Source organism: Lissotriton vulgaris, chromosome 8 (genome assembly GCF_964263255.1).
Source record: "Lissotriton vulgaris chromosome 8, aLisVul1.2, whole genome shotgun sequence".
In the NCBI taxonomy this organism is placed as follows: domain Eukaryota; kingdom Metazoa; phylum Chordata; class Amphibia; order Caudata; family Salamandridae; genus Lissotriton; species Lissotriton vulgaris.
The window spans coordinates 189,603,679-189,629,945 of NC_141696.1; the positions used below are offsets into that span (position 1 = coordinate 189,603,679).

General features: G+C 42.7%; 1 protein-coding gene across 1 annotated transcript in view; it reads right to left on the minus strand.

Moving 5' to 3' along the window:
• Positions 1 to 26,267, minus strand: part of LOC147696851 (disks large homolog 2-like) — a 734,055-nt gene that overhangs the window by 174,413 nt on the left and 533,375 nt on the right. The gene's annotated exons all lie outside the window — the stretch shown is intronic.

The window sequence follows — 26,267 nt, forward strand, 5'->3', positions numbered from 1 at the left end:
CAAAGGTAAATGTACACTTTTGTGTAAGTTTTTGTTTTGTTTGGTATTCACAAACTATGAGTTTATTGTAAGTTTACAATTGCTGAGACTCCACAGTCAGGGAGGACGACTCTGCTCATAAATAGATAGAACAGATCTCAGGGACGCTTTGCCTTAAGATGAGAAGGGACCACTTCTCGGCATCCATCTGGCAATTATTGTGTATCCAAGGTACCGTCTTCAGTCCACCACTGGCCGATCAAAGGCACAGTGGTGGTGCAGCAAGATTAAGATCACCTACGTCTTAATGGTTTAGGAGATGTAGCTTACCCATGAGATGAAGGGGCACAAGTTCCTGGGTGCCTTCCTGAAAAGGTTCACCCCTGGTACACCAGTCTTTCTCTTAAGTAAATTGCAATGGTAAACTCTTGAGGTCCTACGCACCTCCAGGTGAACTCTAGTGTGGGTTCTCAGACTACTGCTGTAGGCTCTCTTCTCATACATTCACATGATCTAGATATCTGGATATCACTCTGTACATTGTGTGGACACTCCTTTTGGCAAAGATATTCATAGGTGGCACTCTTCCTCTGTACTATACAGACTTCTACCCGGGTTAAGATGCCTGCTGTTGGGTATTCATTCAGCTTAGGCAGCCTCTCTGTGACAAAGGTGAGATCTACTGGAGTAAGTTTCTGGGAAAAGCTTTCCTCTTGTTAGGAGTATTCAGCTACTGACACCATTCTGCAGAGTTCCCCTGCCTCACTCCTCATCTTTTTTATGGGTAACTCGTGCCACCTTTCTCAAGATCGGTATGTGAAGACGTTCTCTAAAAGCTGATCAAGGCTTTATCTAACCACCAAATGCCTCAGCTTTGCTATAGGTAGTTAATTGAATTGGATGAATTGCACTTAAAGAAAAGGGAATTTAGCTTCACTCCAGTGGGAAGTAATATTTTTCCACAATGGGGTGGCTAGAGCCAATGGGCACACATACTCAAGTTTTGAATCATTTCTATCCTAGTTATCTTTCTAGGTTTTTACATATGACAAGTCACTAACTTCTCTCTCATCTGTATCTGAAGACCCCCTGTATGTATCAAGGTAATCACTAGGCAGCAGCAGTCCATTCATAAAGGCATTTTGGAAGTACCTGACAGTGTAGCCATGGAAAGTGGTCATGGTCTCACTTTCTTCTTCCAATCCGCTGAGAGAAACAACCCTCTTCATCCCTTCCGTTCATATCTGGGTCCTCTTCTTTAAGCCGTCATATTGAGCTTTCACTTTGGTAGCAACTGTATTTGCAGGATTCCTTTTTTAGCAGCGATGTCAATGCAATGCCCAGCCATGCCCCACAGGGTCCAGCGTGATTCCATGGCACTGGTGTTTAAATTCCTAAAGTACTGCTTAGCAGTGAAACCAAAGTACAGTCTGCTCCCTCTTCTTGCACAAGTGATATGGCACCATCAAATCCCTAATAACATACTTCCCTATGTAACCACACTCTATACTCATTATCTACATGATGAATAACCATGCAAAAGCCCTCCATTACAAAACAAGCCAACAACTCTTTAAGGGTATGTGCTATGGGTTTTATTATGCATAGAATGCCAGTCACCTAATTGTCCTTGCCCTTCATTCAGGTAAACATAATCGTCTCTGTCTTAGGCCTGTTATCCCATAATGTCTCTCTATTGTATCCTTTAAGCATGGATCATATTCATGTATGTAATTTGGTTTGGAAGATCCCACGTGATAATCTTGCCTTTTTCTTTAAAGGTCTGTTTTTCTCTTCTATGGCCAATTCTCGGCTTCTCCACCAGTAGCCTCTACCACCCAGGTGGTAGGGATGCACTTGACCTCATCCAGTTGGGGTTGTATTATGTCACAATGCGATCTTTTAGATTGCGGTACATCACAACGCAAGTCGGTACCACGACTTGCGCTGTAGGGTGCTGGACTTAGGAATAGTACGATTTACTATTTCAACTCCAGCCTATGTACAGTCTACTCAAAAGTCTCAGGAAGACTCTGAAGTTCTTACCTATGAAAGCCCGACAAACCTTGGTGCATGCACTAGTTACATCAAAGATGGACTACGGCAATCTTCTCTATTTAGGGACCTTGGAGAAGAATCTTAACCGCCTACAGGTCCTGCAGAATGCCGCCGCCCGATTGGTGCTCAAACTACCCAGAAGAGCCGTTTCTGCTGCTGCCCTCCGGTCGCTGCATTGGCTCCCGGTTAGAAGTAGGGTAGAATTCAAAGCACTATGCACGTGCCATCGGACCATCAACGGGCGGTCTCCTCTCCCTTTGCAGGGACTACTGACGTCTTATGAGCCGTCCCGTACTTTGAGATCCTCCGGCTCAGGACTCCTGGTTGTTCCAAAGGTGTCTAGAGCGCGGATGGGTGGAAGGTCCTTTAGGTACCTTGCAGCCTCTAGATGGAACAAATTACCGATGGCACTGCGGTTAGAACCATCTGAACTAATCTTTAGAGCCAAGCTTAAAACTACTCTATTCGCTCAGTAAGGTAGGCCGCTTCTGTAGATCTCAGTAAATTTCTCTCCTTAGCGCGGGGACACGCCGTTGTGCGTCACCAAGCGCTTTACAAAACTCCCTAAATAGAAATAGAAATAGAAGTCGTGGTAACGACTTGCGTTGTAAAAGACGCGTGGTAATGGCAGCACAGCGTTTTTACCGCGTTGTTATTGATGTTCCCTGGCAGTGAGGGGCTCCTTCCTGAGGCTTATCATGAGGGGTTGCATCTTCAAGACGATCTCCTTGACTTTACTGGCCTGTTTCGCCTTTTACCATTCTGTGAGGCTTATTTTCATGTCTTGTACCTATAATTTATAAAAAAAAAGGGTAGATACTTCTTTACTTGAGCAGTGAAGATAAGGAAGGAGTATGATTTAAAGAGAAGTGCCTGTGCATTCCATAATTACATTTTCTTCCCGTCACCATTGTCAATTGATTTTAATTACTGCGTCTAGATAAAATGCTAATGTTTATCTTCTCATTAGTTAACTTACAAATTAGATAATCCTATTCAGTTTTCACATTTGGGAGTTTATAGTCAATTAAGCTTTTTGCAAAATGAGCTAATTATGAATTAGCTTTATTCATTTAGTTCCTGGTTAAAATGTCGCATTTTATTCTCTCATGGATGAATTTACCAATTACATAATCCTATTATTTTGGGATTTTAGAGTTTTATAACCAAATCTGCGATGCTTTAGAATTAAATATTTGCTGCTACCAATAAATATATACTAAATATTAGAAACATTAAATTAGGGGAGGTCTACATAACAGATGGGAAGCCACACAGCTACTTGGCTTGAGGAAAGCCAATCGCCAGAAAGCCTTTGTTGGTAAAATCACATAATAACATGCTTTTACACACCGGGTGCAAGGTCCTATACGGTCTAGCTTCATAGCACACCTACTCATGTGGCCAGGCAGGTATTAACATATACAGAAAGAGTACATGTGCAGTGCAGTGGTCATTAATAGCTTCCACCCTACTGTGACAGCCTAGTGTCAATCATTGTCATGTTTACAGGGTAAACACTGGAATAGCAAACCTTTAGTGTTTGAGGACTGTTCAGCATATTACAACTTCTAGCAGAGGTCAAAAAGTTTAGAGGTCAAAAAACACGAAGGTCTTGAAACATTATAGGCTGATGTGGTCTGCGCTGTGACACGTGAGCACGTGAGGAGAGCATCTGGTTCCACCTTGCTAATTTAGGGCCATATGTATGAAGGCACCCATTTGCGAATCTCAAGTAGCGATTTTTAAGAAATCGCTATTTGAGATTCGCAAATTGGTATGTATGTAGAAAATCACATTTTTTTGGCGATTTCTTAAAATTCCTTAATTGCGATTAGCAATTCGCGAATCGCAATTAAGGAATACTTTCCAATTCATTTCCATGGGCCAGGAGGCCCATAGGAATGAATGGGAAGTTATTCTCAATTTGCGATTCACAATTTGAGAATCGCAAATTGAGAATAATTTCAAGGGTGCAGGGGTGTCCAAATGACACCCTGTTGCACCCCTGAAATTTGCATGGGTGCACATGTGGTGCACATACATGCGCGAAGGGCATGTATGTGCGTCACATTGCACTTTGAAAAATGCAAAAATGGGCATTTTTCAAGGAATTCGCAAATTACCACCAACTTGAAGTTGGTGGTAATTTGCGATTCCTTGGGGAAAATTTGCATTTTTTTTGCATCATACATTGCATTTAAGGAATCTCAAAATTTGCGATTCCTTAAATGCAATAGCAAAATAAGGAATCGCAAATTTTGCGATTCCTTATTTTGCACCACATTTTCCTTTATACATACCATTTTGCAAATTCGCATTAGCAAACGCCAAAATTCTGTGAATTTCGGCGTTTGCGAATGCGAATTTGATTCATACATATGGCCCAATATCCCTAATAATATCAGTAAGTTAACTACATTCTTCAGTGTATGAGCTAGCTGATTTCCAAATCATGACATACCCAATAATTCTAATCAAAGAAAAAATTATCTTTCCATGTACCAACGATGTTATGGTAAAATTAACCTGATAACCTGCATAATTAAAATATGTTTTTTCTACAGGGAAATAGGTTGTACAAAGTCTTCACTTTATCCAGCTTCCAGCTTCCAGAACATCATACCATATAGTCCATGGTACAGGTCAAATGTATTTTTAGACTTGAATATCAGTGCTATAAATTCAGACAAAAGTTTCCAAAAATTTTTGGCTATCAAATGTCCAAAATACATATGTTCTGAAGAGCTGTAATTGACAGGATTAGTAAGCCTGCCAGAAGCTTTTAGGCAGTCATTGACCTTTATACCGCAGCGCGTGGATTTAATGAACCACCGACTGGGAGAAACAGCACCGAGAGACATGCCACACGAATTAAAAACACAGCATGCAGGCACACTGATGAAATGGACCTCAGATTTTCTGAGATTCTCATCCAGATGTTTAATTTGAAAGTAATCACGAAATAGGACGAGTCAGCCCTCCTCTACAAGCAAAAGGAAGAGCCCCTTTCAGACACAGCAGTAGATCCGGCATCATTTATCTTAGGGATGTAGTTACAGTGACGTTTCATCCGTCACTTTTGTGGCAGGTCATATGATCTAGAGTTCCTTGAGATGGACGTCTACAACACCACCCTTGTGGACTATCGAGGGCGTCATCATCAGAGCACGACTGGGAACCCAAAGCAGCCCTGGTAATTTTGGAGGACCAGCCTCCAAGAGGGAGGGAGGGGAGAGTGTGTGTGTGCATGTTTAACCCCTTCGCTGCTGGCCCGTTTCCGCCGCTGTGCGGTAAACAAAAGAACAGGGGCGGGCCATGACGAACCCCAGCCGTCATCAGCACACGTGCACCGTAGTGCATGACGGCTGGGGTTCGTCATCAGCATACAAGGGGTTAAAGCATTGCTGCTTTTGTTACAGGGGGGCCATATTCCTGCACTGCTAAACCGGCCACCAGCAACAAAAATCTGTCCCCACTGCTGCAAAACCAGCCATCAACCTTCCAGCCTCCTGGGAAAACGCCCAATACCCGCCACGTTCAGTCCGATCCTGGTCATCATCGCAAATGTTCAGCACCTAATCATTTGCAAGAGGATGAGGTTCGATAGGCTATCCTTTGACAGGTTATATTTTTCTATCTAAATCCTCCTTCCCCTTCGAGTAAAAAATAAATCCACTCAAGGTTACAGTGGGCTGAATAGTCACCTGTTTACCACTGTCTTCATTCCTACTGACAAGCATGTGATTGTGCCTCAAAACCTGAAGCTGTCTACCTGGTTGTAAGGTCAGCCAGTCAATATCTTTGTTGGCTGTAAGGTCAAAGGTGGGTGCAGCCAGGCCATCCCCAAATGTTTTGCCTTATTCTCTACATTCTGCCCCTGTTTGTTGAGGCCCTGCTCCAAGGTACAACTCAAATTGAGGGTATTCTCAGGGCGTCCTTTGTGTTACGAAGACGCTCATTCGGTCTTTGAGAAGGGATTCATTGCCCAAGACAGGTTTGGTTGGATCCACTGGTACTGATTATGAGTGGGCTGCTGTCAAGCACTAGACATATAAGCAGAAACTGGACTCTAGTTCGGGGAAGAACACTGGTGTACAATAGAACTATGCTAACCCTGCTGTGCTGCTTCAAGAATGTGGGGATGAGTGCTGTACATGTTCTCTAGAGAGAGAGCAAGATTGAAAGACCAACTGAAGCACTGATGAAATGCTGCTGCTTCTGATCGACTTGTCTGCATGCAAGCCTGAATTCAACCCAAAAAGTGATGCAGGCATAATACCAAGAAGACCTCTCTTCCTTGCACCAGGGAACAGGGCTGTCTGAAAAAACAGACGTTAGTGTGATCTCAGTGGTCACTGTGCCTGGTGGGCACAGATTAACCCATCTCAACTTTCTATTGTTTTTGTGCCACCAAAGGACCTCTATGGTCCCTTTGTGTGATCTTTTGCTTCTGGGCCCACAGCCTTTTGTGTACATAGGTCAGGTGTCTACCCCATTCATCGACAAGGCTGCTCTCCCCTGAATGTGAGGCCAATGTCCCTGAGTCACATTGGCTCCAATGTTATTTTAAACACTTTTTTGGACCTGGCCCTTCTACAGTGTTATCCCCAAACTTGTTGCCTTCCTCCTACCTTTTTTCTGACCTTCTTTTGGATGGCTTTAGGACTCTGGGCACTTTACCGCTGCTAACAAGTGCTAAAGTGCATGTGCTCTCCCCCTAAACATGGTATTAGTTTACCCCTGATTGGCCTATTTAGTTTATCTGTAAGTCTCTTGTAAAGTGGTAATCAGTGTACCCAGGGCTTTCACACTAAATGCTACTAATGGGCCTGCAGCACTGATTGTGCCCCCCGCAAAAGAAGCCCTTCAAACCTGTCTCAGGCCTGCCATTGGAGGACCTGTGTGCGCAGTTTACTGCCACTTAACTTGACATTTAAAACTATTTGACAAGCCTCAAACTCTGCTTTATTACATATGAGTCATCCCTGAGGTAGGCCCTAAGTAACCCTAAAGGCAGGGGACTGTGTAAGTAAAAGGTAGGGCATGCACCTTTATGTTTTACATGTTCTGATAGTGACATACAGCCTATTTAGTTTTCACTGTTGTGAGGCCTACTCCTCTCATATGCTAGCATTAGGAATTCCCATACATACATTTAAGTGGTAATTCCTGATCAGAAAGGAGTGGCGTTTTGCCATGTTAGGTATGTTTAGAAAAGGAGTGTTAAATCCTACTTACTGGTGAAGTTGGATTTCACATTACTATTTTAGAAATGCCACTTTAGGAAGTGGGCTTTTCTCTGTGCTTATAACTCTTTGTGCTTTGCAGCCTGTCTCCAATACATGTCTAGGCTGGGTGACAGCTACACTTTGTGCATACTCTCTAGACAGTAAGAACACAGGAAGGGCTGGGTGTGACAGGGGATACATCTGCATTCATCTGCATACTGATAGTCTTCCTGGGCTGGGGGAGGCAGAGGTGGTTCACACTAAAATCTGAATAGCCTATGTCCTGCCCTCACGCAAAGGGCACTTGTGAAGTAATCCTATTTACTTTCCAATGAACCCAAAGAGAAGTCAAAAGATACATTTAGCACTGTACATGTTGTCACTTTTGTTAAAGGCTACAGAATACAGCGCATAATTTGTAATAAAATAAGTGCCAAGACCCTCATAAGGAGGCCACTGCAGTTTACAACACCATTGCCCCTGCCAGTGGCACCAATTACAGAAACAACACAACTAATAACCATCACGCCATTTCCACATCTTTATAGCAGACATAGCCATCCGCTGTGCGGGAGCGCGCGGGAGCGTCCCGGGAGAAGCCCGGGACAAGGGCGGGACCGTCTGTGGCCGTCAGGGGCTGTAGGAGGCTGGGCTGGGCCCCCTCCCTAACATCTGGCTCAGGACCTTCACCTGCTCTACTGACTGCGACACAGTGAGTCGTTTCTATTCGGCTTCATCAACTGCTAGTGCTAAAGGTCTATTACACTTTCGGGACTTTTTGCTTACTGGACCATATTGTTTAGTCTTCTCAGGTTTGATTGTTGAATATAGCATGACTTTGTGTACTCCTAACCCCTTACCTCCTTCTGTAGGGGTCTCAATATTAGGACCTCCAGATAAATATTTTGCGAGGGCTTCTCGGGATATTGACAGAGAAATTGCCCTGGCTGAGAGACGTGCCAAGCGTCGCTTATCCATCGAACTTCTTAAAAATCTCCCCGAGAAGCGGCCGCCACCGGGTTCTTTGGTGCAAGCCCCTTCTCCAGCAGGTGCAACAGACCGTATGGAGATTGCTTCCCTTCCCTTGGATCACACAAGGGTTACAGCTCCAAGGGCCAGCCCTGCCAGGCTGGAGAGTACGGCAGATTTAGCCCCACTTATTGAAGACTACACCTTGGATTCACGGCCTGGCAATGCCCTTGCTCCCATGCTCCCTCCTAACATTCTTCCTAGTCACGGGGATCCATTACCTTCACCAGTATTGGTGCCACTGGCTGCAAAAAGAATAGCCCATAGTAAAAGGAAGAGAACCTCTAGCCCGTGCAGAGGTTGTCACCCCAAAGCCTGTAAGAAAATTAGGAGACTTGGTACCAGGGTGGGTGTGCCCCAAAAGGGAGTAGGGGTAAGCTGCCCTCAGGAGGTTATGGAGGGTGTGTCCCCTGACAATATAGTAGTAGAACCACCTGTTGACCTGACTATAGACCCTGCTGAGCCCCCACCCCATGAGATCCCTTTGATTGCCATAATAGAGAAAATGTTGAAATCCTTGTTGATCCCGGTTTTAGAGAGAGTTAAAGGGTTGGCCGAGCGGCTGGACAGGTTTGAGCAGGCAACCCTGGACAACTTTTACTCCATAAAATCCCTTATCAAGCTACATTCTAGAATTAGAGAGGACGAACAAGGGGGGGGATTCTGTTGCTCGGGTGACCCTCACTTCCCCACAGGATCTATCTACTGCAACTGGATCGGCCAAAGGGGTGACCAATGAGGGTGTACGGTACCCTGGGCTGCCAACTACGAGCGCTACAGATCATTCAAACAAGACAAAGACCAGTAGTGCCCCTGTTAAGAAGCCCATGCGTCCTGAGGCTCCCAGTAACAATGGCCCTGTCAATACCAGAAACTCTGGTACTAGTAAAGGAGCCGAGCAAGTAAATCATAGAAGAACCAGCTCTACTCCCTTAGCTGGTATCCAGCTTGATGTGCCCCCTTCTAAAGAGGCCTGTAGAAGACCTCCTATGGATTTACCACCAGACTGTCAGCCCTATGTTGCCATTCTTACGAATGTACCACCTTTGAAGGCTGACCAACAAGAATCCTATCAAATGCTAAAAAACAAGAACCATCACACCCTACAAATGTGAAAATTAAGATTATTCCAGGACCCCATAGCTATAAGAATGGTTTGTGTGGTAATTATTAGTCATTGCTAATGTATACTCAATTAATAAACAGCTGTTGTTGTGCTCATCTCTAATTAGGCAGAAAGTGCCACCATATGACAGACTTTTATATGAGCTGGTGTTGACAATTAAGTACCAGTGCCGAGCACCAGCAACCACCGGCTCCAATTAAGCACTGCTCATTCATCTACCCAAGTTGACTTCTTCTAGTCGCCTGAATACAGACCAGATCTTATGCCTGTGACATGTATAGCTTGACTTGATGTCTCACTATGTCTCTTTTGACATAAACTGATAAATATTTTCTGCCAATAGTTTCTTGTAAACTCTTGTTTACGTCATGGAGCCCAGTAATACAACCCCAAAAAATGTTCATTCGAGTAGTTATCATTAGCTATTTTCCTGAAAGCTAATTTGCCAATCATGACTCTGAGACTTACCGTACAATAGGTTAAGGACTACAACTGCTGCATTTGAAAGCGTTTGCAGAGTCCAGTTGTGTTATCAGGGTGACGGGTGGAGGTCTAAAGAAGGCATGTCCCAAATAGCAACATTTTGTTTTGTGAAATTGTTTAAAATTCAGATTGTGGTATCTCATGTGAAAATTTAACACAAGAGCATACCTTGTGTTTGAAATTCATGTACCATTCTGGAACCAATACCTTGTGGAAAAAAACGTGCACAATTTTGCACCCGCATAACACAAAATGTTCACATTTCACATGCATAATACAAATTTTGCACAGGCTTAGTCTAACCCATTCGAGTCCTTATAGAACTTGGTGCCTTTTAATGGGATCATGCTTAAGCCTTCTTGCAAGATGTGAGGTCATTTAAGTCTTGAGCACCACAAAAAAAAGAAGCTTGGATCTTCTACTATGACCACCATGCTCATGTAATTTAGGTATACAAGCTCCTGATTATCGAAACCAAGAAAAAATATTATACTGAGCAAATTGAAAGTGCAAAAAATTCAAATCAGAAGCTTTTTGAAATAACTAAACAGCTGGCGGGATGTGTCCCAGACCTGAACCCCCCATGCTCACAAAATTTCTGTGATTCATTGGCCTCATTCTTTTTTAATAAAGTGAATGATATTTTCTCAGTATTCAACCATGGCGATAATCAAAACATCGAAAAAATGAATACCCCTTCCCCCAAGCAATAATTTATCCCGCTTTGCTGAAGTCACTGAAGACCAAATCCAGGACATTGTTAAAACCCTTAAATCAGGATCGGCGTTAGATCCCTGTCCTCTGAACACTCTTCGCCCATTTATGGACACGGTGACACCAGTTATAACCCAAATATGCAACATAATGTTCCGTACTGGCATTTTTCCCACCCAACTAAAAAAGACCTTATTAAAACCTCTCCTGAAAAAACCCGGCCTCGATAAAACCGATCTGAAAAATTACAGGCCTATAGCCAACCTACCGCTTCTTGCGAAAATAGTTGAGAAGGCCATGAACACCCAACTCACGGAATTCATCGAGCAATACCACCTGCTTGATGAAACACAATTTGGATTCCGTAAGTTTCATGGGACTGAAACCGCACTTATAAAAGCAGCAGACGTGGCACAGCACTATTGGTGCTTTTAGATTTATCGGCCGCCTTCGACACGGTTGACCATAAGATTCTTGTCGACCGTGTCGAAAAAATGGGCGTGCAAGGCCAAGCAAAAAATCTACTGGCATCCTTTCTGACGGAGAGATCCCAGGCAGTGACCTTGGGTCAATTTGAATCGGCTGAACTATCACTGCCATGTGGGGTACCTCAAGGTTCATCCCTTAGTCCGACACTTTTTAATATCTATGTGTCGGACCTCGCAAAGACCATCAAAGCGCACGGGATGAACCTTACCTCCTATGCAGATGATACTCAGTTAATTCTGGGTATCAGAAACGATGGAGAAACAGTAGCGGAGAGTTTCAAAGCAGGTATGCTGGCCATTGGACAATGGATGGCGGCAAACTGTTTGAAACTTAACTCCGATAAAACTGAGGTGGTCACTTTTGGCCATCTTAGTCCCAGCTGGTCCCCAGTATGGTGGCCGTCATCCTTTGGAGCCGTGCCTGAACCCGCCACAAAAGTAAGGAATCTAGGCGTCATCTTCGATGACAATTTAAATTTTATGGCACACGCCAATCAGACTGCCGCCACTGCATTCTATAAACTACGCCTAGTCAGGAAGATTCTCCCTTTTCTTCCTAAAAATGTAGGCAAGACACTAGTCAGTGCCCTTGTCCTGTCAGCACTGGATTATTGCAATGGCTTGTTTGCCAGTGCCCAAGCTAGGGTTATTAAGAAAATGCAGGGAATCCAAAATGCGGCAGCCAGACTACTTTCAAACACCCCTAAATTTAAGCCCATAGCTGAGACCCTGAGAAGTTTTCACTGGCTCCCTGTGAGGAACAGAATTAAATTTAAGACACTGTGTATTGTCTATAAGTCACTTCATCATCAAGCGCCGCAATTTTTGAAAGACCATCTTGTCCCATATATTCCCTCTCGGACACTGCGTTCAGCAAAACAAAATGACCTGGTTGTGCCACGGACCAGGTTGGTCAATTGGGGAGACAGACGTTTCCTAGTGGTAGGCCCAAAACTATGGAACACAGTCCCGCAATCCATACGATCCAGCCCAAATCTGATATCTTTCAGGAAGAAATTGAAAACCTGGTTATTCAATCTCTAAACATTTCCACATTTCCATGATACCTTATAGGAGAGCAAACAAAAGTACAGCGCCGAGACGCCTGAGGGCAATTGTTCGCGCTTAACAAATGCTAAAAATAAATAAATAAAATAAAATAAGGTAATTTAACCAGGTACATCTTTGATAGCTGCTAGCAAGTGGCTCTCTTCTGGCTTCCATTTGGTTGTTTTTACGGTGCTTCGTTTTGCATGTCATAATGGACGTATTCAATGGGAGTCTGAATATAGGTGCCCCTAAGCTGAAAGAATTTCACAGTACTCAGGTTATAATCCAAGTAGGTCTTTGATAGGTACTGGCATGTAGTCCTGCTGATTTCCAAGTTGTTGTCTTTATGGTGCTTGGCCTTCCATGCTATGGTGTTCGTTTTCAATGGAAGTATAGCTATGGGTGTCTCAGATCGTCACAGTTCTCATGGACTTCTATTTGGCCTTCTTGTTTTCCTCCCAAATTAACCGCACCTTAATCTTAAGGCAGATGATGGTCTTTTTACGAGAAATAAACTGCCTTTCTGAGGATATTGTCAATTCTGATGAGGCTAGGAAAGGCATTTGAATGGTTGATATTTGTTCATTGTATAACTATTTCTAACTCAAGGAAATTGTTACTAATGATATGGCCTTTCACTTCAAATGACCACCGTAATTAGTAAGAACATCTTTACAAAATTAGGGGAAGACCCTCAGGGCTTTCGTCAAAGGATGACAAAAAGTGTCTAGAGAACACACACATCTCAAGATGTGTGCTCAGTAAGTGAGACTGACTGTGCCAAGTCTAACACTGACATTTGGCCAGATGTCCATTCTGGGTAAATTCCTTAAATAAGAAAATATTTCTGTAACATATTAACTTCAAGAAACAAAGCTAATCAGACATACCACACATTCCACAAACACATTGTGTTGTAAACAAGCAGCTCATTTCATCACAGCTTTCTTCAATGTTGCATAAATAATTTTGGAGCAGGCGCTGGGGGAAGGTGGAGTGGGGGGAGGGGGTCTGTGGTTTGTCAAATGCCGGCTTAGTCAGCCAACGACCCATGACATGGGTCTGCCACTGGTCTTCAGCCTCAACTGCACCTTTACAGGACACCACCCTTTGTGGGGTATGGGACAGAAATCCCAGAGAAGGGTCAACCTTTGGGGAGTTTGTTTTTTGTTCAGTAGCTATAAAAACACATGCAGAGCGCTGGGTGATCTGGTGGCCCTAGAATCCAATATAATGAAGTGAGGGGAGAACTGACGCACCGCTTGAAACACAGAAAATTATTTGCAACCTCATATTTACAAAAGTGTAAGAAAAGGGCAGGAACAGAGTTTGTACTTGTCTTCACATCGTCGAGATCTCAAACTCGAGAATAATGCTTGAAATAAGATAATGACTTTCAGGGTTGGCTCAAGGGTGGACCTGTGTCTGTCTTAATTGTGTCTCCTGCTGCCATAGAAAAATCAAAAGTAGGCCTGGGCAGAATTTCGATTACGCTGGAGTAATCTGAGGAATTTTGGTAATTCCACGTTACTCTTTGACACAGAATTACTGATAGTTATGCGCTTATTCCAACTCACCTAATTAAGAGTAATTTGGAGGGAAAATCCTACAGAGATGGGAAATTTAGCAAGTGCAGTTGGCCGCTCATGCTTTCTATTCATATCCAATTGCTTTTAGCACTATTTATTATGCAAAATGCATTGTCACGTCTAGTTTGGATACAAGAGTGCGTTATGTGGTAAGAAAAAAGTGCTAAATTGCAGTTGTAAATTGAGGTAAAACCTTGTCCCAAGAGCATACTAAGAGAGTGTGAGTGACTGCTTTTTATTTATTTCACTATTCGTATTCTCCTGCAGTGCTAATTCTTAGTGGAAAATGCACCTTCGTGTCCATTTTGGATGCAAAAGTGCATTTTTGTGATAAGAAATAGTGCTAAAGGCACAAATGCACTTCTCGCGTAATTCAAGCGTAATCTTGTGGAATTCTTAGAAAATTCCATTTGATTATGATACATGGATTTATTCAAAAAGTGGTAACTAATTTGTTTGGGCCAGGATATAAGCCTGTTAGAATGCCCCCACAAATTTCCTCAGTTCATCCCCACCCCCTGTGCCCAAGAGAGGTCGCAAAGTGGAGAAAACCAGTGCAAAATGTACTATAACAATTTTACTTCATTCCCCTGGCACAAAATCTTAACTTGAAGATAATGCCATGGGGTAATCTACTACACGCTAGTGAGTTTAAATTACTAAAACTATTGCTAGGAGTGCATTTATTCACTGCCACATAATCCATCACTTGCTGCGCAATTAATAGATAAAAAAAAATAATGTTGCTAGTTCAAATTTATCAAAATGTTCTTTAAAAAATGCAACATGTGGAGCTGCGCAGTGTAACACCCTTTGACAAGTTTAACTGGTCATCTTTCTGGTTATGATTCCAGGTGTTACACTGGTAGTCATTAGACACAATTTTGCCCAGACTTGAATATAAAAATTAATAAAGCAGCCAAACTGTTTTCTGTCTTTTCATGCAGCATAATATAGTCAACCCTGAAGTATAATGTGAGCCTTCATTGCATAATTGCAGTGGCCCTATTGATAAAGCATGTGAGTGGCACACAGGGCCGGCTTTAGTGCTGGTGGCGCGGGGTGCGACAATCACTTTTGGCGCCCCTACGTCCCATGAATGCCTCCTCGGATTCTCTCCCTACAACTTGCAACAGGGCCCCTCATCTCTCCCATCACAAGATTTTGCTAAACACAGCGCCCCCTGAGGTCACAGCGCCAACCTCAACAGGTCAGCGCCCAGTGCGGCCGCACCGGTCGCACTCCTCTAAAGCCGGCCCTGGGGGCACACATTTGCACGCTAGGTTTACGATCATAGACTACTGTGAAGGTGGTCAGATGGCAGGTGAACTGTTCACTTGTACCATTGTTCTGAACTCACAACAGAATTTTATCTAACAGTTCCTATTTTTTTTTTTACAACAAAATGAATCCACCTGTAAGGGACTTCAGAATGGTTTAATTATAATGACATCAAAACTGGAAGAAATGTATGGAATTAAACCCTTCGGTATATTTTTAAAAGTCTGATACTAGAGTCAATTGACTCTGCTTCGAGGTAGGTTGATATTACAAGCACTGTGGATCTTTGAGTTCTAAATTATCCAAAGGTGTTGAATGTGATTTATAATGTAGAATTTAGAGAACTACTCAATATAATATTACCTTTGATAATCTCAGTGGCAAACGGCATATTTTATTGCCATGTTAAATATTAAATGAGCGCTCTCCAGGAGAAGTCGGTTTTAACAATTTAGAACTACAGAACTAAAGCTTTAAAGGTTAAAGGGTGTGCCACTGAAAATGCTACAGATTATTTCTGAAACGCTACTCTCAAAGGCACCATTTTGTTTCATTTCAATTTTAGGAGCAATGAACATAGTGGCTGCACATACTTTTGGGGGTTGTCCTAAACAATGGCCTTGATGCCTTTATATAACATTGGGCAGAGATTGTGATCTATATAAGCTTGGTACCTGCATAAAAGGTTAGGTGGATTTAGGGCACGATGAACCCAGGGCCTGCATTAAACTTTAGGGTGAGTTTGAGTGCAATGATCCTGGTACCCACATATAATGTTAGCAGGGCCAGACAGGGAACCCAAAGCACTCCCAGGGGCGGCCTTAGGCATGTGCAAGCTGTGCACCTGCACAGGGCCACCAAACCCCAGGGGCCACCACGCTAATATATATCCTAAATATAATAATCCTCTGAGGATGGATACATATTTGTGTGGCGGCCCCTGGCAGGGATTTGGTGGCCTCCGACTCTGTTCCACTTCCAAACACCCTGACCCCCCCCCCACACCCCCTCTTCACTGGTCTCCGCGCTCCGTCCCGCCTAGACCTCCTCTTCCGGGGCCCCCTACCTACACTCCCTGCCCAGGGCCGCCATGAGCCTAGAGCCGCCCCTGGCACTCCTGACAATTTTGATGGACCAACCTCCCTGCTGATATTGTTACTTGGGCCCGATATAGCAGCACCACTGCAACATCGGCCCCACCACTCAAGCCTCTTCGGGAAATGCCTGATGCCCACTATGGCCAGTACGGCCCTGAATGTTAGACGTATTTGGGAGCAATGAACCTGGTGCCTGCATATAGCGTTGGGTGGAGCTTGGGACCTGTGAACCGCTGTCTACATATAATCTTAGGCAGAGTTTGGGAGTGATGAACCCAATACCTGCCTATACATTTAGTTGGCGCTTGGGGACAATGAAGCTGGTGCATGCATATGAACTTAGGTGGAGTTTGGGGGTGATAAAGCTGGTGCCTGCTTCTATATTTTGGTGGCTTTTGGGAGCGATGAACCAGTTTCCTGCACATAATTTGTCCCAACTTGAATGAGTGGTGACTTTTTGAGGGGGTAAAAACAAAACTATCAAAAAGGAGAACGAGGAAGGAGGGTGATTACATTAATATATGTTTATTTTATTTTCTTCTGTCGACTTTTCTTTCTTAAACAAGTATAAGTATATTTAGTTTCAATATGTAAGCATCTCAGACAAGAAAGCTATTTCTTTTACTTTCTACACGCGGTATTGTTAACGGTAGTTCTGTGAGAACATTTTGAAAAGTCAGCGTGTTTAAATTGATGTAATTTGAACTGTCACCTGCGTGGCAGACATAACTATATATTCACTGAAAAACCCAAAGGTCAAAATGACATTATAGTTAAATAGAAATGTCAGTTAAAACTTAAAATTCTATACTCATAAAACACAAGTCCACCAGACTACTGCTTTTTAAGCTTAGTAGAACTTGTGGCTCACCAGGCCCACTTTTGTAATCAATGATGTCATCTGTTATGTTATCAGTGATTCCATCAGTGATGTAAATGAACATGTCATGAGTGATGCAATCTGTGAGGTCATTAGCACAGCATGGTGGGGCAGAAGTTCTAGTTAACTCAGTAAACTATAACTGGTGGATTTCAGTGTTTGTTAGATTAAAATGTTAAGTTTTAACCAATATTTCACCTTACTGTTACATCCGTTTAATCTTTGTTTTTGTCAGTGATTTTCAGTTTTCTTTAACGTAAATCAAGATCTTATTAACATTCCCACTACCACCAGGTGGCCAAACCGCCCACTGACCACAGCTTTCGGCCATGCACAGCGTGGGGTTGGGCACTAAACCCCCCAGCTGTGGGTGGTGTAAGGTTGAGCATAGGTGCCCACCACACACAGGTGGCTCAATACCCCCTGAGCACAGCCTACTAGACAGGAAGAGTTTATAGAAGTAATATACCAACACTACTATCTAATCCAAGTGATAAACACAAGATAGGCGAACATATAGTTACCCTGACCCAGTATTTAGGGAGGATTATAGCAATGATGTAATAAAATGATGATGAATGATGATGAGATAAAACGATGAAGAGTAATCATTCTAAATGATACAGTGAGGAATCCGTGAACTATTCCTGTGTACCAACAAGTCACGGAGCTAAACACTAAGGGCCATATGTATCATCAAACTATTTTGCATTTCCTAAATAGCGAATTTTAAGGAATCGCTGTTTAGGAAATGCAAAATGGTATGTATGAACAAAATCGCTTTTTATTTGCGATTCCTTAAGCTTCCTTATTTGCGAATTCGCATTTTGCGAATTCGCAATTAAGGAATAATTTCCAATACATTCCTATGGGCCATGAGGCCCATAGGAATGAATGCAAAATAATTCTCAAATTGCGAATTCGCAATTTGCTAATCGCAATTTGAGAATTATTGCAAGGGTGCAGGGGTGTCTCAAAGACACCCTGCTGCACCCCTGAAAAGAACATGTGTGTGCATATGGCGCACTTGCATGCCCTATGGGCATGTGTGTGCATCATATGCCACCTTTAACCCCTCCCATGCTGGTGACGAACCCCAGCCGTCACGCCCCGCGGTGGGCGTGTGCTGATGACGGCTGGGGTTCGTCATGGCCCCGCCCTGTTCCTTTGTTTGCCGCACAGCGGTAAAATCGCGGCCGCAACGAAGGGGTTAAAAATGCCAATTTGTGCATTTCTGGAAGAATTCGCAAGTTACCATCAACTGAAAGTTGGTGGTAATTTGCGAATTCTTAAACAAAATTTGCAAGCTAAAATTGCTACATACATAGCATTTAAGGAATTGCAATTTTGCGATTCCCTAAATGCTATGGATAAATAAGGAATCGCACAAGTTTGCAATTCCTTATTTTGGGAATGTTTCATACATTCCAAAACGTGCAAAACGGCCGTTTGCGAGTCGCAAAGGCCGAAATTCTGCAAATTTCGGCCTTTGCGATTCAAAAACGGCTTGATACACATGGCCCTTAGACTCACATGACTCCTTGTGCCTGGGATGACAGTCCCTCCTGGGTCCCTCGTGGGTCAATAAGAAAATAAAGTAGCAAGATCACCACAAAGGCCTTGTGAAGGTCCGACATTACAGGCACAAGGTGGGAGTCACAGAAGACTTAACTATCGATAAAATGTGGTTTGGGCTTCATTGGGACAGGATTTATCATATCACCGTATCTATTTAAACATGGAACGAGTATCCCCTTTGCCACGCCTGCTCCAACTTCCGAGCTATCAGATAATCCTTTCTTAGACTAAGGTTAAAGCCAATGTTTGGATTAATTTTCATCAGAGGAGGCAGTGGGGAACCTGAATTTTGTTTTATGGGAATGTAACTTGTTTTTGAGCCGTGAATAAAGCTACTGAAGGTCTTCCACAATCCTTCACTGCTTTAAAGAAATCATTGTTTTGCTCAAGTGTGCTCTGTCTGAAGCTGATACTAGGTTGGAGTCTGGGTTGTGGTCGGGCAGAAGTAGACTCTAATACCCCTCCTACTGCAGATATCCTTGGAGGATAAGGAAAAAGCAGCCTCACCTGTGCTTACTTTTGTGGTCTCTTTAATGATCACTCACTTCTCTCCTCTCTGCTCCACAGCCCATCTTCCTTTCCCATTTGTTTCTTATATTCCGTTTGAATATATTTCTATGTTCTTTTCTTCTTCAATGACCCCTTTGCCGTTCTCCTTATCTTCTCCATTAAACCTTGATGTTTTTTAGATCTCTGCCAATCTTATTTGAAATTGAACGTGCCTTATGATTGCACATTTCTATCGTTGAGTTGAATTCCTGTAGCAGTACCTCTTTCTGTAGCTGCCTCCATCGTTTCAGACTTCAGGCATGTACACATTTACCATGATACACATTTATTTATTTATAAAGTTTTATATAGCGCGAACCAGACCCAAGAAGGTATCAGAGCTCTTTACATTTAGGATCGTTGCATTAAGAGTTACATCAGATACAAGAGCATAGTAAGATACAGTACACATAAACAATGATTCACGAATTCGCAGAAGGGAGGGGAGGAAGGAGTAAAAGCGGGGAGACTACGAGGAACTGTACCCAATGTCCGGCTGGGTAGGTGACAGTCAAGGGGGAAAGCAGGGCCAATCTCCTCATTAGCTGTCTAGCAGCTCCACCGGGCATCAGCCATGTTGCTCAGGTCTCAGCATTCAGGAAAAACAGATTTTAGTTTATTTGATTTGAGTTGAGAAGGTTATATACCGCTGGCTAAACCCGGGGGGTAGCAGAGCGCAAAACCAGATGTTGTTGCATTAAAAGATATATCTAAAAAGGGTTATATAGCGCTGGCTAAACCCGGAGGTATCAGCACGCTATACAAGAGGAACATTGCGTTACAAATTACATCAGTTACAATAGCGTAGTACGGTACAGTCAACAAACCACGAGGATGAGAGAATTTGTAGTAAAAGAGGGGAGGAAGGAGCCATAAAAGGAAGATGAGGAAGAAGTGTGTCCGATGTCCAGCTGGGTAGGTGAAGGTCAAGGGGGAAACCAGGACCAATCTCCTCATTAGCTGTCTAGGTAGTTCCACCGGGCATCAGCCATGTTGCACAGGTCTTAGCATTCAGGAAAACTAGATTTTAGTTTATTTGATTTGAGAAAGGTTATGTGGCGCTGGCTAGACCCGGAGGTATCAGAGCGCAAAACCAGAGGATTGTTGCATTACAAGGTATACCTAAAAAGGTTTATATAGCGCTGGCTAGACCCGGAGGTATCAGAGCGCTATACAAGAGGAACATTGCGTTACAAATGACATAAGTCACAATAGCGTAGTAAGGTACAGTCTACAAACAACGAGGATGAGAGAATTAGTAGGAAAGGAAGGGGGGGAGGGGCCATAACAGGGAGACGAGGAAGAACTGTGTCTGATGTCCAGCTGGGTAGGTGACGGTCGAGGGGGAAACCAGGGCCAACATTCTCATTAGCTGTTTAGCAACTCCACCGGGCATCAGCTATGTTGCTCAGGTCTCAACGTTTGAGAAAACCAGCTTTAAATAAATACATAGAGGATAGAGGTTACAGAAGGACGCGGGAGGGGTTGTAGTGCGCCAACAGCTAAGAATGGGAGTGCCCCGGGGCCATGGGGGTCCCCCACAGGTGTGATTGAGACTGGCCCTGACTGGCCCCAGCCCCCATCCTGACAGGGAAACGTGTGCTCCTCTGGGTGTTAGTGTTGCTCGCGCTTTGATTGCAGGATGATCCGCCATCTTAAGATCAAGCATCTGGGACAGGCAAACTGGGGGTTTGTGAGGTGAGAGGGCAAGAATTGCATTAGGCAAGGGAAGGGCTAACATGGTTCACTTTGAGTAACAATACAAAATGCAGGCAGGACGGAGGTCTGTAAGGAGGTGAAACAGTGTGTTGGCCCCTCCCCCACTGATTAAAGCCTCTCTGTACCCATGTCGCGGGCACGCCAGTCTTCCGTTATAGCAGCCCTCCCCTACAGGGGGTTGAATGGCAGTGGTGCGCCTCTGGAAGAGAATGGGGGAGGGGGTGGGATGGCCTCCGTAGATAGTCTGAGAGGGGGTCAGCGATGTCATATCCTCTGTCCCACCTACTCAGATTTCAGCCCCAGCTCACTTCAGGCACCATCCAGGTCAGAGGCACTCTGTAACGTTGCGGATCACTTCCCGGCCCTCCAGTGGCCCAGAACTGCAAAGCCAAACTCCATGCCTGAATTTGTCCCAGGGGCCGCCATTTTGAAGTCAGGCAGACCACTTGGGGGCTTTTTAACTCGCTGGAGAGTCCCGGTCCTGTTGCCCCTTAAGCCCCATTTGCCGATGCTCGCTGCGCCGTCACTGCTTACCGGTGGTTCCGTTGGCCCGAGGCTCCACTCCGTCGTTGCACTCCACTCCACTAGGCTCCGCCCACACAGAACTCCAGTCGATCTCTCGGTCGTGGATCCGGGTGCATTCTCCGATCTAGAGAACCGTGGTGTTCGGATTTTACTCTTTCATGCCCCTCCAGCTGCACTGCACGAAGCATCCATCTGAAGGTTTCACAAATTAAGCCAGAAATGCTGCTGTCTGGAGCTGTTTGAGTCCCGCTGTTAGAACTTGCCTTTTTCCATGAAATGAACGGTGATTTTTTTATAATATCACGTGAAGTGTGCGGTACCCCCGTCGGTGTGGTGTCTCGCTTAAAAGGTGAACGCATTCTGACCGAAGCCAGGAGGTTTTTGGAGCCAGGCTGCCACATCTTATGTGGATATTTAAGTTGGCAGAAATGTTGGCAGCACTTGGTGCCTATACACGTGCAGGCTTCGTCGCTCCTAAGCACAACCTAACATTATATGTATCATACTCAAACTGGCAAGCATATGGAACTGTAATCAGAATCCCATAACACCTATGTATTGCTGTTCTTGTTAAGGCTGTAAACAGTAGGGTAACAGCCCATCGTGCCTGTTAATGCCACAGAATTTAGAGGTTTTCATGCCGCAGCGAATAATGCATCTGCTCTTAACTCGCGTCACAAAATTGTTGCAACCTGCTTATTTACCTTGTTCCTTTCCATCACTTATTTTGTATCATTTGTCAATGTCTCTGTTGTCCTTCTCATACCACCTCTCTCCTTCCGCAGCTCATTTGTGTTCTGTCATGCACTTATTTGCAACTTTCATATTTTCAGCCAGATAAACAGCACAACCAGCATCATGAGTTCATTCTATGTAATGAAATTAGAAATCACAAGTAATCCTTTTATCATCTCATTACATGTGAGTACTGGTCCCATGCCTTAAAATCATGTCATAGCTAATTCATAATATGCAATTAGTGTCTTTTTGGCACAGACAAATATTGCATTATGGAGGTACTATTTTTTATTCGAGATTTATGTTGTCATCTTTTATTAGATGAGTTGACTTTGTCTTCTGCATTCACAATGGAGTCATTGCATTAATACTGGTGGAACATACAATTATTTCTTAAACTGATGGTGCCTTCTGTTTCTGCTGATTTTATCCTCTATCCCTCTTGAAAATAAGAATGTCTTTATTTAAAGGGGATCTCCTTATTAATATAACTATTTGTAATCACGTCAGAGAGAATGCATCTCACCAGCAGTTAAACAAAAGTTTGTATTTAAGCTCTCTTGTTAGGAAGAGTGCTACTGGAAAATGAAGAACATTGAATTAGGGGTTTGCAACATGGATCCTTACTGCTCTTAAAATTACAACACTGTGGAGTCTCATGAAATACGATTATTTCAACTTGCAGGTTTTAACCTTACAAAAACAAACAGTAATGGTGACTTACAACTTCCTACAAGAAGTGATTTGTTCATGTTCTATAAAATTATTATGCAATATTATCTCCCCAAGGCTGTCCATGATTTCGCTGCTGGAAGCGTTGAAGTCAAAGTCAAATAGGAATACTGTTGTGGGCAGTGAGAAATTGCCATAATTTCCGGGTATTCTAAGTTAGTCGAGGAAATCCTCAGAGCTAAGCATTATCATTGCAGAAATGATTTGTGAGCAAATGAATAAAGAGGAATTCTGAATGAGTCACATGAATGTTGTTTAGAATAGATGTGGTGATATTACAAAACACAATGGTTCAGCACTCCCCCACAATAAACATTCGCAGTAATAATCAATGTAATGATTTAAGGAATCCGTTCAGTAGGTGTTAAAATTTTATTTTATTCAAATTCTTCATACAGAGCGTATGTATGAAGAATTTAAATAAATGAAAATGTTAAGACCTACTGAACGGATTCCTTAAATCATTACCTTGATTATTACTGCGAATGTTTATTGTGGGGGAGTGCTGAATCATTGTGTTTTGTTGTAAAGCTTTGGGTGTTGCCCTTGGGAGTCTAGGGGTATATGACTTCAGGTTATTGGCACCCAAAAAACTCTCCAAAATAAATAGACCATAAACGTTGGATAAAGTGCAGTCATTTCTTGCCCTATACCCCTGCTGCTCTAGTGTTGTTAGATGTGATGATATTGGTTAAATTAAAGTTCTAATAATATTTATCCTGATGAAATAAATGAAGAGTCATTATTAACCAAAACATGTAAACATACCCTTGGCATCTAAGCAATCAAAGCTCAACCTAACTGAGACAATGTCCAACTGTACTTTAAAGTTTCCACAAATAAGGACAATGTCCGCCTTAAGCAGTGTCTCTCTTTCATCTAAGCAAGGATGTCATGCACCACTCTTGAACTGAATTTAACTAAGGAGGATTTCATACTCATTGTCAAAACCAAAAGACCGACCAGTTCCAGATTTAGAGTTCCAGGTTTGGAGTTCTACAATGAAAATGGAAGGATTCATATCACAGCTCTCCATGTACACAACGTGACTTGATTTCATCATCATCTGCAAACTCATCTTCATAACATTTACCACCCAAAAAAAAAAACAGACACCAGGGTACCAGTTTTCACTTCTACGTCAAATCAAATCTCCCTGAGGCAAACGTCAGAACACCATGCCATCTTTTTTTCCAAACATCATCCTGAAGCCACTGAAGAGTGCCCTCCAATTTATCATTGAATGAACTAATAAGACTATACCTCTTGTGGGTTTACAATATATAGCTTTCCAAGCAACAGCATCTTTTTCAGATACAAAACTATGAAAAGAATGGAAGTAAAATAGGCAGAAAAGAAAAATAAGCCTGTCTTTTCCCATCTATGTGGACAAAAGTGGGATCAGCGTATCACCCTATATTATGGTTCCTTCAAATGTTCCTGCAGTTCAGCAGGTAGTTGAAGATACATCTGTTTGCCATATTAGAACTCAATAAGGTACTTTTCACATTCCACCAGCCACCTGGGTCCAACCCAAAGGAAACCTCATCTTTCCAATTGCTTGTCCCAATTGATCACATGACTCTAAGGTAACACCTCAGCACCCCCATGTACTGTGCTGCATTAATAACCAGCTTGGTTTGTGATCTATAAGTACCTCCAGATGTATTCATACAAATAAATGAATCACTCCACTCTTGCATCTCAACTCAGTTCAGTTTCCCTTCAGAAATGCATGAAGATCTTTAGTCAATTTTTCTTTTAACAGAAAAATTAAATCTACTCCGGTACAGTTCTCCTTTCTTTCTCCTGCACAAGTGACCCTCTTTATACATATGGCTAAGTATTTACTGAACACTTTCTCTAATTCAAATAAAATTGTATATATCCACAAAAGAAAGTAAACTTAATTTAAAAGGGAATGGCATACATCATTGAAATATCATCGCTTACAAGGATGTAATATTCTCTAAATTGATTGTTCATGTTTGTACTTCTTGAGTATAGGAAACACGCATGTTTTATAGGGACAGGGGGAAAGTAGGATAAACACAGCCGCCAGTCTCTTGTGCAGGAGGACTTCACTTAGATTTCTTAGAGCTAAACAAGATTTGATTTTGTGCCATGAATATCAACATATTGAAATCTGCAGTTTCTGACTTATATTCAACTGAGCATGGTTAAATCGGAGGAATATTACTATATTTGCAGATACTGGAGGAACTCTTCTTTGGGTGTTCTTCAGTGTTGCCATGTATAACACAACATACCAGCCTTCCTGGCACTGAGGACTCAAAAATTCTCTCTGCCACTCAAATTAATATTAGCGCATTTGCATTCTCCATTACACAGACATTCTCCATAATGCACAAATCTTTATTGTAAGTACTGGCTCTTGACTTTCAGATTTCACTCCGGACATATCACAAAAAAGCTTGAAGTATTTCTGAAAACTGTGCATTTTGCCTTTTAACAGCATTTGGCACCTTGATCTAAATTTGATATAGACTTTTTTTAGGACGTTTGTGATACAGAAAATATTGACCCTACCCCTGCAAGGACAGGTTATTCTATCGGTTAGATGTTCCATGCAGTCATGCACATGACCATAAGTCTTCCTCTATTTATAGTACTGGCTGAGGGACTAGATGGCTGTTTCTTTTCATGTAACATTATTTCTGTAGGTCATGGCTCGTCTACCGTGTGATCAGCAGAAAGAATTGAGGTGAAAGTTGTTCAACTTTAGCCTCAATTGCTTCTGCTGATCACACAGCAGATGAGCCATGACCTACAATGATAATGGGACGGCTTACAAAGTTTAATATGGTGGAACTATTCAACAAGGTCCTCTGTCTGTACTGACAAAAAAGAAAACTGTTCATTGTGGCATATGGCTGCTCTAACATTTAGTCAATATGTGATCACTATTACCTTGAATATGTTAAATGTCTTGTTTAGTATTTTGTAATTCAATTTGTTGACAATATCCAATATGTCATTAAGCACTACCTTTTTCAAGCATGCTCAGCCATTAGGTTTTAGATCAAATATAACCCACATAACACAGCTGGTTGCAATCAAAAACGCAAGTTATGCACTTACAGAAGATGGTTTAGCTTACAACAATAACAAAAGTATTACATTTAGTGCTTGAAAATGACCCCAGCTGAAAACAAGCTCTTGGATGAGACATGCATATCTTTCTATGTTTTATGCAATATTACCCTCCTTGTGCGTTCTTGAGCATGAGAGGCAAGCATAATTAATGTAGATCAACCTGAACAGATGCTTAAGAAATCCTTCTACACAATAGAATCAGGCATCATTACGTTACAGCGCCGCCACGGAAAAAGAATGTGAGACATACATCGGAGGGGGTTGTAAAGAACAAAAAGTGTAAAGAGCCTTTTTAATGCTTCCT